The sequence below is a fragment of the Ambystoma mexicanum genome, chromosome 8 (genome assembly GCF_040938575.1).
Source record: "Ambystoma mexicanum isolate Mex_15411 chromosome 8, UKY_AmexF1_1, whole genome shotgun sequence".
Classification (NCBI taxonomy): domain Eukaryota; kingdom Metazoa; phylum Chordata; class Amphibia; order Caudata; family Ambystomatidae; genus Ambystoma; species Ambystoma mexicanum.
The window spans coordinates 1,455,392,375-1,455,407,691 of record NC_090929.1 but is presented as its reverse complement, the minus strand read 5'-3'; positions in this window follow the sequence as shown (position 1 = coordinate 1,455,407,691).

Genomic DNA, 15,317 nt, shown 5'->3' with positions numbered 1-15,317 from the left:
CCAATTAGTGAACCTGGTCCCTCAACAGGCCAGAGGGAAACTGGAATTGAAGTGAATGGGTGTAACGGGGATGGCAAGGATGAGAGGCTCAACCTAAACACTAGAGTCCCATACCTCCATGCTAAACTTGGTGGCTGGCAATTCAAACATACTCAGTGGCCTCTCTCTTTTAGGCAACCCCAGAAAATACTGAAGTGGTTTGCCCGCCACATCTTCCTCCAACTGGTACCTCGCTTTAGTTGTATGAGGATTCAACTCCTTCAGTAAATCCGGTTTACAAGATACATTCAGCGCCTAGCTCTTCTCCACATTAATCTTGAACCCAGACACCTGACGGTAGGTGTCTAAGACTTCCAGGAGCTCAGGGGCTGAATTCTCAGCCTGTGTCAGAGTTAGGATCACATCATTGGCAAAGAGGGATATTCTATGAACGTCCCCTCTATATACTATTCCCTAGATGCGCTCTGCCTTCTGTGTATACACAGCTAGTGGCTCCACAGCCAGTGCAGAAACTAAGGGACAGGGTGCGACCCAGTCTATTGCCCCTGATCAACCTGAACCCCTGGGAAAGCCCCCCATTTGCCAATATCCGAGCAGAGGGGTTCTAATATAAAGCACATTTTCCTTTCGTAAACCTCTCCCCAAAATTGCAACCCTTCAAGACTCCTCGAATAAAAAGCCATTCCACACGGTCGAATGCCTGCATCTAACCCCAGAAGTAAGGCCTGAACTCCTGTGCGATAAGCTACATCCAGAAGGTTAACTATTTTCCTGACATTATCCACCCTCTGACACCCCTGAAAAAGCCTGCTTGATGTTCCCCTACTAGGTGTAGAACCTTATGGCCAGAATTTTCATGTAAATCTTTAAATCAGTATTCAAAACAGCTATATGCCTATATGCTGCACAGAAAAAAAAACATCCTTACCGGGCTTGGGGATGAGACATCGTAGCTTGTCCCATGGTCTGGGACGCAACTCCTTGAGAGAACATGTCATTAAGCAGGGTATGAAGGGGCTCCAAGAGTCTGCCACTAAAGTTCTTAAAGAAGGAAGCGGTTAATCCATCTAAACCCTGGGCTCTACCCACCCGCAATAAGGTAATCCCTTGTATTATTTCTTCCATAGTAATTGTGCAATCAAGAAAGTCCCTCTGTTCTTCCGATAGCCTAGGCATCAGACTCCTAATCAGGAATTCTCATATGGAGGAGGGGTCCAGCTGGTCCGAAGTAGACCGGGATTCATAAAACGTATCAAACTCCTCCAGGATATTCTTAGTACCCCCATGTATTACACCCAAACGCCCTCGAATGCCTTCAATTCTCCCTGAGATGGCCCTCTAGCTAAGCTTTCAGGCAAGGATCCTTCCAGCCTTATTACCCTCTTCAAAATACGTCTGCTAAGCCCCTCTTGTTCGGAATTCAGCCCGCAATGTCTCAAACATATTAATCTGTCTACGAGCGGACTATAAGGCCCGAAAGTCTTTACGGAAACCCGTAGCTCTATAGGCCCTTTGCTTATCCTGCAACTCAACACCAGTGAAGTGTGTTGCTCTCCTGAACCTATTCATCACAGCAGCTCTAGAGATTAAACAAAAAAACATATATATGCCTTAAAAGCATCCCATCAGGTTGCCTCCGAGATCTGGCCAACTGGGTTATTTTGGAAAAACTCACTTATTGCTCCACTCATCTCTTTTTTTACCCCCGTGTAGTGTAGTAGTAACAGGTTCAACTTCCATTGTCTATGTACCGCCTCATCTGGGGGAAGAAGCAGATTTATATGAATAGGCGCATGGTCTGAAAATTATACATAACTCACTGTAGTGACTAACGTACTCTTAGTCCTTAGTCCCCTTTCCTCTATACTGCATGGGCGTCCCTGGCGAGGGGTGGGTGATGGAACCTTTTTCACCAGAAAAAAACCTTTTCCCACCTTTAAATTTAGAGGCGTGCGAGGGTGCGGCCCTGGGAGCATGCGCTGCCCTGACTTCGCCCTCCGGCGCCACACCTCAGTCCCCATAGATGTGTCGACAATAGATTTAACATTGCCTAATGACACCAGTTTTATTATGGGGGAGGCTGGTGGTACGTATGGAGGAAAGGGGACTAAGGACTAAGAGTATGTTAGTCACTATGGTGAGTAACTTAATTACTCTAATGTCCCATCCCCTTTCCTCCATACTGAATGGGCGATTACAACTGAATGTAGCCCCAGGGTGGAGAGGAGACCCTCCTTAAGCAAACAGGTTCCTAAGAATCGCCTGTCCGAAAGCCGCGTCTGATCTAGAGCCGGCATCCAAACAGTAGTGCTTGCAGAAAGCCGAAGGGGTGGCCCATGTGGCCGCCCTACTTATGACTTGCCAGGGGACATGCCGCTGGAAAGCGATGGCCGTTGCCTTGGCTCTGACCGGGTGCGCATGCATGTCGGCCGGCGGTGGCTTATGCTGTCTCTTGATGGCCGAGACCATCCACCGGACTATGGAGGCCTTGGATGCCTGATACCCCGGTCTTGAACCTCCAAAGGTGATGAATAGAGCGTCTGACTTGCAGATGCTCTTCGTCGTGTCCAAGTAGAATTTCAGTGCCCACCTGACGTCGAGGCAGTGCAGCCCTCTCTGCACCTCGTCTTTGGGCTCAGCAAAAAACGTGGTGAGCACAATGTCCTCGTTCAGATGTAACGCAGAAGGAACGTTGGGTGGGTCCGTAGGACTACTTTGTCCCTGTGAAACAGTGTATGGCTCTGAGGCGACCAGCGCCTGAATTTCACTGATTCTGCAAGCCGAGGTGAGGCCGACTAGCAAGGCCGTCTTAATGGTGACCAGCCTTATGTCTGCAGACGCCATTGGTTCAAATGGTTTGTGTGCCAGGGCACCCAAGACTATGTTGTGGTCCCACACAGGGTGTGGCTTCTTGTTGGGTGGGTAGAGCCTGGCAAGACCAGTCAAATGTTTCTCGACAATCCGGTTGGAGGAGGAAAAGCTTGCTTTCTCAGAGTTTCTGTAAACCACAATGGCTGCCAGGGAAGTGCAGCAAGTGTCCACCTGCACGCCTGAATGGACGAGATGCACCAAAAAAAGAGCACATCGTCCAGGGAGCATGCCAGAGGGTTAATGCCCTTAAGAGTCTGTGAGATGTCCTAGCGGGACTTGTTTAGGAACCACACTGTGAGGGCATATTTCTCTGGTGCAGGGTGGATGACCCTGCCCCCTGCTGTGCCAGAAAGTGGTCTGGGCCCATTGGCAGGTAAATGGGACTCCGCTCCGCGAGGCTGAGCAGCTCCAAAAACCATGGCCTGGCAGGCCACCATGGAGCTATCATGATGATGCTGAGGAGGTCGAGACGCCTTGATCTTCTTGCATATCACCCTGTGAATCAGGGGAGTGGGTGGAAAGGCGTATGCTGACATTCCGTCCCACCTGATCTGAAAGGCATCGCCCAGGGAGCCCAGGCCCTGACCCTGCCAGGAGTCGAACAGTTGGCACTTCCTGTTGCCCTGGGAGGCAAAGAGGTCCACTGAGGGTGGCCCCATTTGTGAAAATTCTCCTGTAGCACTAGGTCATTCAACTGTCACTCGTAGTTGTCTGCTCCCCTGTCTGCCTCCAGGTTGGATTCCCCCAGCAGGTGGACCACCGTGAGGAAGATGTTGTTCTCCAGGGCCCATTCTCACATACTGACTGCCAGCCTGCACAGAGGGGACGGAGGGGGATCTGGTACCTCCCTGCTTGTTGATATAGAACATGCTAGTCGAGTTGTCTGTCTGAATGAGGACGGCTTTGCCCACAATGACCGGGAGAAAGGCCCTGAGTGCCAGCCAGATGGCCTTCTATTCCAGCCAATTGATGTGGTACTCCTGCAGGGTCCAGGTGCCATGGACATAGTGGTTGTCCAGGGTGGCCCCCTAACCCACGAGAGAGGAGTCCATGGTGATGGTGATCCGAGGTGTAGGTTGCCGGATCGGCTTGCCCGTCCTCAGGTTGCCATCCCCATACCACCATGTAAGGTCTGGGTGAAGTGATAGAGGAACGTTGATCATCTCTGACTGATGGCCCCGTTCCTGGCTCCAGGATGCTGCGAAGTGCAGCTGTATCCTCCTCATCCTGAGTCTTGTGTGGGGGACTGCCAAGAGGACTGCTGCCATGAGACCCAGTAGGTGTTGGTACCAACAGGCCGTGGTCACTTCTCTGCTGAGGAAGTGCGCTGTGGGTCTCATGAGTGCCGTAATCTTGTCCTCCGAGGGAAAAACTTTCTTGGAGCATGTGTCCCAAATGCCGCCTAAGGTCTGTTTCTGTGTGGGCTGCAACTGTGACTTCTTGAGGTTGAGAGAAAAACCCAGCTTGTGCAGTGTATCCATGAGAGTGTGGGAGGTATGGTGCACTGCTTCCGGAGATCTAGCCCTGACGAGCCAGTCGTCTATGTACAGGTAAGTGTGGTGGCCTTAGGACCTGAGGAGGGCCGCCACTGTGTTCATCAGCCTGGTAAAGACCCTGGGGGCCAAGTTGAGGCTGAAAGGGAGCACCTTGTATTGGAAATGGTAGCCCATGATCCTGAATCGTAGAAAGGAAAGATGAAGCTGCCAGATCGGGACGTGTAGGTATGCGTCCTTCAGATCCAGGGAGCACATCCAGTCTCCCTTGCACAATGTCTATGCTATCAAAGTTGGCGTAACCATCTTGAATGTTTTTAGAGGTAGGGAGAGGTTGAGGGTGGAAAGGTCCAGCACAACTCTCAGGCCCGCCTGGTTGTTCTTCTGAATTGCGAAACTCCTGGAGTAAAAGCCCAAGTCTCACTGGGATGTTGGCACTTCCTCCACTGCCTCGCTCTCGACGAGCGACTGGATCTCCACCAAAAGAGTTGCTGTCTCAACCTGTGGGAGTGGAGGGAAGGAGGGAAGAGAAGCTGGGATCTGATGGTGGTACCCCGTGGAGACTACAGAGGTCAGCAAAATTCTGGCACCAAAAATGCGCATGGTGAGCAAGCCTGCTCCCCACTGGAGACACGTGGACCCAGAGGGGTGTGTCATGCCTTCTTTCCTGCTGAGGCTGCTGCGGAGGAGGGGGCCTGGAAAAAGCCCTTACCCCCCCCTACCTTTTTGTTGTTTGCACCGATGATGGGAAGGCGAATGGTCAGGCTGCTTTAACCTCCGCTCTTGGAAGACGCGGAAACCTCTGTATGTACGCCCCTTCTCAGAGCGTTGCTGTGACTGGGTGTATGGTTTGGGCGTGGTCTTTGTAAGAATGGGTAAAGACTTGGCCGTTTGAGAGCTGTTTTTCTTTTTATCCAGCTCCTCGTCCGTTGTGGAGTGGAAGAGGTCACCCTCTTCGAACGGAAGATCCAGTATGCGTTCCTGGACATTTGGGTTGAATTTCATAGCACTGAGCCAGGCAGTTCTGCTCATGTCCGTGGCAATACAGATGGCACAGCCAGAGGTGTCAATGTGGGCCACGGCCATGATGTCCATGATGTCCTGAGCCACGATCTTGGCCTCTGCCAATCCTGCCTTGAATGGTGATGGTCTCTGAGCCGAAAGGTCTGGGAGGAAATCAGCAATTTCCCACCAGAGCCTCTAGTTAACAGCTGCCAGCATGGCATCCGCGTTGGCCTGACACAGGTGCAAGGACGTGTTGGAGTACAGCTTCTTCCTGTACAGCTCCAAGATCTTCTCCTCCTTTCCTAGCAGTGCCATGGAGGAGGCTGAGGACGACTGAGCCCTGGAGTACAGTGATGCTGCAGCGATCACTGAGGAGTGTGGTTGAGGATGGACCGATGGCAAGAGTGTATCCCCTTCCAGCTGCCTGTACTTGGCGTCCAGGTATTTATTCACCGGCTGGGCGGAGGGGGGCTTGAGCCAACCCTTCCTGGCCAAGGCAACTAAGTCCTTCATCGGGATCCCCGTTCTGGTAACGGGATGTAGCATGAGGACTTCTGAGAGGACCCCCTCTGCTGGTTGCTCGACCTCGGGCTGAGGAAGGCCCAAGTACTCTGCCAGCCCTGGCAAACGTTCATGGAAGGCCTCGGCTGAAGACAGCGTGTCGGGGTCCTCCTCATCTATGTCCACCTGTGGCTTCAGAGTGCCGGGCACTGGAGGGGGAGTGCTAGGAGCTGGGGGCAGCAACGGAGGCTGGTGAGGAACCACCTGCGCGATAGGCTGGGGGGCCGGAGCGGGCTGCTGAGGATGAACAGGAGCCAGAGGAGCCTGTACTGGGGCCTGAGGCGCTGGTGGGTCAATTGGAGAGAGCAAGTCCCTGATGGGATCCTTGAGGATGACCCCCATCTGTGGAGATTTCATGAGCCCGAGGAACTTTTCAAAGAACCTGTCCTCACAGGCTGGATTGGTGGTAGGCGATATTGATGGGGTAGTGGGCGGCTGCTGGAACCATTGCATGCCCTGCCCATATGGACGCAGAAGCAAACTGCCTTGCGCAAAGGAAAGATAAGCTGTAGGCCACATACCTGGTTGACACCAGTCCCACCTCGACACACGGTCCTCCATCTGCCTTCCTTGGAGGGGCGTCGGCCGGATGTCTGGATTTTCTGGCGCAGCGGCCATCTTGTCGAGGTGCCTTCCACGTGCCTGCGTTGTGTTGCTCAGCTCACTGGGCCCTGTCCCATCCAGGACTCTTATCATGGGGCCTACCCTGTTCCTCAGGCCTAGGCCCGGTAGGTGTTATGCCCCAGGCGGATCTGCTGGTAGAACTGCGTAAATGTGCCCCCCTCTGACATGATGCCGGTAATAGGGTGTAGCCCCTCGAGTGAAGACCCGGTAAAAGGACCTTCCGGTCCCTCAGCACCCTCACCGGGAGGATCTACAGATCCCTCAGCCTCTCGGGCAGTAGCTGATACAGCCTCTGTACTTTTGCTGGTACGAGGACCTGGGCGGTCCCTCCCGCACGGGCAGGTCCTTGGGCAGGAGTCTCCCATGCAGGCTGTGCTGGAAAAGAGCGGCCCCACCTTGGCCTTGGATCGATGATAGACAAAGTCCTTTAGGTCTTCTGGAGGTGATCTGTGGAAGAGCTCCCTCCACCTGGCCTGTCTGTTCTTCAGAGACCTCGAGGAAAGCGTGTTTCACGCAGTACAAGCTTGCAACCCGTGGTCAGGGCCAAGGCCCCGTAGGTAGAGGGCGTGGGGGTCTTTATCCAGGAAGAGACCGTCGCAGGACGGACACCTGCTGAACCTTGTAGAAGTCGACATGCGCCGGGAGGAGCGTGACGCCTGAGGACCGAGTACCTAAATTATAAAAAGACAAAGAAGAAGTATCTGTGCGTGGAATTACATGGCCGAAGCCAAACCCAGGAGCGCTGGTGAACTTGGCCCATTCCCATTGATGCGGAAAAGGGGAATGAGGTCTGGCGCCGGGCCGCGGAGTCAGGGCAGCGCGTGCTCCCAGGGCCGCACCCCTCTAAATTTAAAGGGGAAGAAAGTGTTTTCTGGTGAAAAAGGTTTTGTCTCCCATCCCTCGCAAGGGACGCTCACGAGTATGGATGAAAGGGGACGGGACGCAAGAGTAAATCAATATGCCAAATGTCTATTCTATTCGCCCCAGGAATCAAAGCTTTGCTAACCCTAAAATAGTCTATTCGAGAGTATACCTGGTGGGAGTGGGAGAAAAAAGTAAAGTCCCTCTCCTTTGGATGTAGGTGCCCCCAGGCGTCCAGTAATTATGAGTCCTCACGTTGCCTTAGCAAGGCTGCGGTGGGTAGGATGGAGACCCAGTAGTGCCTCCTATACTCATCCCTATTATGTTCCATGGGGAGATTAAAATCACTCTCTGATGCACCTTGGAAAATCGCACCAGTTCCCACAACACTGCACAGGGAAATTGATTCTGCCCCGAGTTCGGACCATAGATGGCTGCTATCGTAACCAACAATCCCTTCAGAGTAACTCCCACAAAGAGAAACAACCCCCGTCTGTCACATTTTACATTCTCCATGTTGAACTGGGCTCTCCTACCAATCAAGATGCCTAGTCCCATCTTTTTTTATTTTAACATCCACATAATAGGCTTTTCATAGCAGTGATGTAAAAAGGCAATAGTTATACATACATCTTATTCCATGCACTCACGGGCTACAGAAGCACCTGATGCTGTACCAGCATCTTTGCCTTAATTATCGTCCCAGTCTCCCACCGCATATTCCTTGTGCCCTCTTACGGGCCTTCACAGCCCCTCTGGGCTCATACTCAACCACCACTATCTCCAGTCTTACACCTATTAACAGATACAGCTAAACTTTGCATGCCTCCCCATCCCCCCACTCCGCTCAACTCCCAGCATGGTGCTCACATTGTCTGCCACCCAAGTCTTCACCTCTTGTCCCCGCCCTAGTCTCAGGGTGGCTTGTCATCCTGTGTCGTAAACATCATTTTGACTAATGTTTTCCATGCCGCTATGGCCTTAGTAACCCTTTCTTTGCCTCCTATACACTGCCCTATGCCACACCATTGTCTCTGCCCACTTCCGTAAGTCTTCCCACCATGCCTCCAATCACGTGCCCTCTGCTGACTTCCAAGCTAGCGCGATCCTACATTTGGCCAGAAAGCAAATAAGGTCCATCTTGCTAAGGTGCGCTTCTGTGCTCCGTCTCAGTTAAAGTCCCAGCAGGCATGCCTCTGGCAGCCATTCCTGCATATTAACCCCCACACCCCCCTTTATGACCCTATTAGTTATGTCTTGCCAAAAGAACCTAATAACCAGGCACTACCAAAACATGTGTAGCATGCCTGCCATGTTGCTTTCACACCTAGGGCATCTCTTCTCGCCTGTCCCTGGGAACTGCGAAATGGCGTGTGGGGTCATATACGCCCTATGTATAACTTGTAACTGCGCCTGCTTGAATCTGGCATTTCTGGATACCTTTCTCATATATATCCGTGTTTTAGCCCACTCTCCATCTGAGAAGGGTCTTCCTCCCACCGGGCTCTCGCGTTGAGCTCTGCCGTGCTCAATGAATCTAGCAACATCTCAAAGTCTAGAGTTCACATGTCCTCCATCTGCCAGGTCATAGAATGCATCCAGCATGGTGTCCATATCCACTCCCTCCTTTAATCCCAGCCATCTAGCCTCAGCTGTTTGATCAACCTGTGGTACATCAAGAACTGGCCTCTCGGGATAGCATACCTCTCCATCAGGTCGGGGACAGCTACCCATGCGCCTTCTTGGTGCAGAACTCCCAGATTTATTATCCAATTTGGCTCCCAGTTGGGCCAAAAGTTGCAAAATTCCTCTTGACCTTTCCCACAGAACACTGTTAGGGGTATATTAGCAGAGAATGTTTCTAGCCTCCCCACTAACTTCCACAATCTGCGCCCTAGTTTCCCCCCCTCCCCCCAATGTTATCAGTGCTGGTTCCTCCTGCAAACTGTCACCTCTCACTCAAAGTATGGCCCAACTTCATCCTGCAGTAGCCAAGTGTCCAGCAAACCTTCTGCCAGCCAAGTCATGACAAACTGCAGTTGACCTGCTAGGTAATATGCTTCAAAGTGCGGCAGCTTGATCCCCCTGTCTTTGTAGTCCCTGTTCAGTGTCCTCAACGCTACCCTGCACCTCTTGCCCCCGGCCCCTCTAAGGAATCCTCTTGTCATCGAATCGATCTCACGGAAGAGCTGCCCTGGGATGTCATAGGGTATGTTAAAAAAATGATATAACAAATGCAGCAGTGCCACCATCTTAACGAGCGCTGCCCGGCCCATCATGGAAAAGGTAGCTTATGCCAGAACTCCATAGATCTCTCAGCCCCCTGTAGCGCCCTCAGCATGTTCTTTACATGCTCCTTTCCTGTGTTGTGGTAAACATCCACCCCCAGATACTTGAAGGTGTCCATCGGCCACTGCAACCTCAAATTCGGCAGGCATCTACACTCCAACCTCACCAGGCTCGCTAGTGGGACCAGTCTCGACTATTCCCGGTTTATGGTAATACCCGACAATTTGGCGAAACAGTTCAGAACTTCTAACACATATGGCAGATTGACCGCCGGGTTCTGTATTTACAACAGTATGTCGTCCACATACAGTGAAACCACATGCATGCTGCCACCCACCGGGATGCCTGGATCTTTGAAATATGCTCTGAGCAAGACTGCCAAGGGTTCCAGCGCCAAAATAAACTGCATTAGTGAGAGGGGGCATGCCTTCCTGGTTCCCTTTGCAGTTCCCACTGCTCTGAGATGCATTTGCGCGGCCTCACTTTAGTCATCGGTTTCTTGTGACCCACCATGAAAACCACAGGTCCAATGCACCACAAGACCACATGCAGCCATTCCAACCTCACTGAGTCAAACGCTTTAGTTGCATCCAGTGAAGCCACTGAATACTCTTCCTCTCCCACTTTGGTCTCATCTATTATATGGTGCAATCTGCACAATTTCCAGGATGTATTCCTGCCGGGAACATAGCCAGTCTGATCCAGGTGCTCTAGGGTATTGACTCAGTTATGCAGCCTGTTAACTAGGAGTGCCGCTAATGTTTTACAGTCCTAGCTTATCATTGAGAGCGCTCTGTAAGAGATGTACTCCATTGGTGATTTCCCCGGTTTATATATCGGCACTATAATTGATTCCTGCAAACTTGCAGGCAGTAACACAGCCTCAAATGCTTCTTCTAGTGTCTGTAGGAGTTTGGGAACCAGTACTCCTTGGAAAATTCCACCAGGAGCCAATCGGCTCCTGGTGTTTTGCTGGTAGGTAATGAGTATAATAGCCTTCACATACATCTCAGTGAGTGGGGCATCCATTATCTCGGCCTGCTCATGGTCATGCGGCAGCAGCGCTATATCGGCCAGTGTCTTCTATTTCCATAGCTTCTCACTGACCCTCTGTTATATAGCAGTCGGTAAAATAGGCCAAAGATCGCATTGCTCTTGCTTTGAGCCCGCCGCTCCTCTCCGCATTCATCCCTGATGATATTGATCATTCCCAGCCAGGCCAACACTCTCCCAGGCTTGTCCCCTTTCCAAGTACTTAGTATAAGCATGCTTGCCCAGCCGCTCCCAGTCAGCAATACACTTCTAAGCTGAGTAGGTTCCTTGTCCCTCTCCTTTGTATTCCCCTCTCTTAGTACAGTGTGTGGAGAAGAATTGATGTGGGAATTCCCTGTGGCGTAGGCGACCAATATCACACCGCCGTAGGTGCATTTCTTGTATAAACGCAATGTCCAGAACCTTTGGCTCTGCAGCCTGTGCAGTAGAATGTTTAACTTCCTGGGGCAGTTCAGGCCCCCCAACATTAAATGTCAAGCAACATATTTCCATCTCCTAATGACGCATAACTTGAGCACTGTCTGAGTGCCCCAGAAGCATTCTGTCGGGACTCCCCTACATCTAGAAACATGGACTGAATCGTAGGTCTTTGCTTCCCAAACTTTTAAGAACGAACAGCCTGAGAAAGCAAATTAGAACCAAAACATCAACTCAGGCGTGTCGAGGCAGAAAGTCCCACCAGGAACCAAGACTCCCATCCGGAACCGCCCACCACCCTATTCCCCAGGCAGCGCAGCACCTAACCCTGGCCAGAAAAAGATTATACCTCTACTGATTGCCCGAAAACCAGACAGCCAGCCAAAGACCAGTACCCCCGCCTCAACACCCCCCCCCACCACCACCCGATCACCCTGTGGGGCCATGGCCTCCTCCAACCCCTTTTCATCTGTCTTCTTTCCGAATCTTCTTCTCCATCCAAGGACAGCGAGACACCCAAAACTGTTGCTGCCTCCACTGGCGTAGTACCACGCCATTGCTTCCGCTCCCAAGTAAAAAGACTGATGGGAAATGTCCAACAGTACTGAATTTGTTCCCATCACATCTTCCCAGTGATAGGTCTAAATGATAAACGCTTCTGAAGGGTGAGTGTAGCAAGATCCTGAAGATGAGCAATTTATGGATGCCCTGGGTGATTTTCCTTTTTGACTTAGAAGCCTGGACTCATTAAAATGTCTGTGGGCTGCCCCCCCATGATTTTTCCTGAGGGGGCCGACCCAGTGGATCCTGGTCAAAAGAATGGGTTCTGTTGAAATGTCTGGGAAGGTGTCCTCAAAGAAACCTAAGACCCATGCTTTCAGGTCTGCTCCTTCAGCGGCTTCTTCTAGGCCTCAAATTCTGAGGTTCTCACGCCTATGCCTATTTTCTAAGTCTTTGATGGTGAAGACTAGTTCCTCCATATTTTGCTTCACTGCAGCCAATTCCGCCTGAAGGAAGAGGACATCGTTTTTCAAGGAGCGAATTGATTCTCCAGTATCCTTCACTCTACTGTTCTGTCTTTAGTCCTTGGACAGTCCTTCAAGGGACTTTCAGAGCCCCTCCTTTGCTTCCGAGACCTCTTTCCTGAGAGCTGTAGACATCTTTGCTTCCAGGGTGGCCATAAACTCCAATAAGTCACCCTTAGTAAGGTGAGAGAGGACCCCTTGCCATTGTCTTTAACCACTGCCATACTCTGACACCTATAACCATCGCCTGCACATCCAGCACCCGGTTTAAGAGTCCATAGAGCTGTCACTGGGTGAACATTCTTTCGTGTTTTATGTGCGACACACAGATTGGGTCTGGTTCATCAGGCAGCAGAACTCCTTCTGGAAGCCTCTTTATAGGGATGTTTGGGTGGCCAGGCCAATCCATGAGATCCCTTCTGTGAACTTCTCCAAGGGAAAGCCACAGCGAGCAAGCTGCCGACCCCCAGTCCTACTAAGTCAATTATTCAACAAAGGGGGCTGAGGCGCACCTTAGACTGACATAGCTGATTGGGGGTGCTTTTATTCTAGTAATCAGGTGCAAAGGCTCATCCGCCTCATACCTCGGGTCTCTCCTCTCCACTCCCCAAAGGGCTGTGTAGTCCTCAGCTAACACAGACTGCCCCCTCTGCTATCCGACAGACTGTGCTACTATAGGCCACACCACAGACTCGGTCCATAGACTGGGGCGGCAGTCATCCTCAAACAAGCTGGAGAGCATGCTCACAGTCCACCCAGCTCCCAGATGGGCGGTGGTGCACCAGAACTCCAGCAATTGGCGAGGCCAGCATGCCCAGCAAAGCACCTGGCACGGCCAGCTCACCCAGAACAGCCTTCAATCAGCCCCTGATACCTGGAGGGAGCACATCTCATCAATAGCCCGCAGACATTCCAGACCGCTGGGCACGCTCCCCTTCTGCTGGCCCTCACTCTGCAAAGCTCTCCCGACAGCACTGCTCTCCATATCACACCCTAAACTCTGCCTCCCGGCGATACCGAGTGCTAGCTGCAGGGCCGGCAGGGGAGCACACCGCCTGGAGCCTGCAGAGCCCTCCTATAACACGGCCATCTTAGTCAGCCGTTGGCCACACCTCCAACAAGACATTTTTAGATTTGTATTATTTTGCTTTGAATGCAATAAAAAGAAGGGGTACCTGTTTTAAAGTCCCTAGTTCTACAGGTCAATCTAACAAAAATATCACAGGATTTGAACTAGTAGACCAAATGCAAAGGTGACGGAGTACACAAGTGGTTTTAGATTGGTTTACAATTCCCAAGTTTATTTTCTTTAATTATGCACAAGATGCTATATCAAAAAATATATATATTCAACATTTCATATAATTCTGTGGCCCATACTCTTAATTCATTCATTCACATTTATACTTTCTTCATCAGTCTCTCATTCTACACTTCATACTTTGGAAAAATGGTCTGTATATAAAAAACAGTAAAAACATCTGTTATCTCTACATATGTTTACAATTCATTGTGAAACACATCCCCACCAATTAGGGGTATTACACAAGTCTGTGTTCTGTTATTCCCACAGTTCTCACGTCGACACGTGTTTCAGTTGCTCTCAGCGAGCATCCACATTAATGCTCTCTTTGTATGGCAACCTTCTTCAGGACAAAACAACCCATTTTTCAGGCACATATATTGACATGGGCCACACCATCTAGAAAAATACATAAAACACTATGAATATTGTGTATCCCCGTCACTCCTTTTCAAGTTATTTGATTGCATATTAATATGCTGTGTTCTATAATCACTAGAACAACAAAACAACTCACCTCCTATCCTGATGGGGTCAGGAGGAACAGTGGAATCTGGAGGCCAATAATCCTCTCGTCTATGGGGTAAAGGAATGTATCCATTACCAAAAAGCTGTCTCCGTTTCACTTGATCGCAAAAGCCAATATTTTATTTATAACTTTACAGATCACTACGGGTGGAAAAGACCCAAGTTGAAGGCTAAGTCACTCACTCAAGGTAGCAACAGCCGCAGCTTCCCAGGTGGGTTCATCCAAGACGGGGTGTTCTATGGATGAAATGTCTGAGGCGGAGGCTTATAATTCCAAAGCTATCCGTCTGTCAACGCCTTTTCTTCTGGTTCATAAATCTAAGAATAATATATAAACAATAATATAAAAACACCATTGGTTGGTTTCATATATTGCACTTGAGCTAGATATTATTAGATGTGGAGTTATATTACTCCATGCTCATACACTTTTCTTATCTCTTTTAAATTGTCAACACAGAGGGAGTAGAATCAATATTTGTCCGCTTTTTTAATAAGACATTAATCTAAACTCATTTGTTCGGGTGACCAATGACTAGTACTAATCCTAACACATAAAAGTCTCTTATGGTTAGAGAGACATGGATCGATCTAACAAGAACACGCGTTTCTGCCCATGTTAGTTATTTACAAAGCAGCTGCCTCCCATTTATACTTATGCCAGCGGCATCATCTCGTATGTCACAGGGGATTCATTTATCCTGTCACTCTGATGGGGTATACTTACCCGATTCTCGCCGTCACAGATTTTCTTTCCTGCCTGCACCACAATGACGCATACAACAGCCAGCGGGGTCGTGAGTACCATCCACACGAATCCTCGTGATCATGTTCATAGAAAGCGGACTTGACAAGTTTACGCGTGCACCGAGGGACGTCTCCTCAATTTGCGCGCTCTTCTGTCATGTCTTGATTTTTTATGTAGTCTTTTTTACTTTGTTTTGTGTGTGATCTCATCATCACATTTGGTTAAACTTCTAAAGGCAATATTTCTGTATCGATAGAAATAAAAGACAGACTAATCCAAAGTCTGTTACTAAAGGATTTACATTACCCCATTTGTTGTAAGGACGCAGAGTAAAACTCCTATTCAGGAGAATATACATTATCGCACGTCTTTTTTTCTTTTTGTGTAAATACCGCATACACTACTATACCACGCGTTGGTAGGCGTATACATTACAAAAATGATGGATGTTATCAGTTGTTTTGGTAACGTCTCTGGGTGTAAAATTCTAATTCGCTGCAAAGTAAAATGTTGCAGGGAACAAAGCTAATTTTACATAT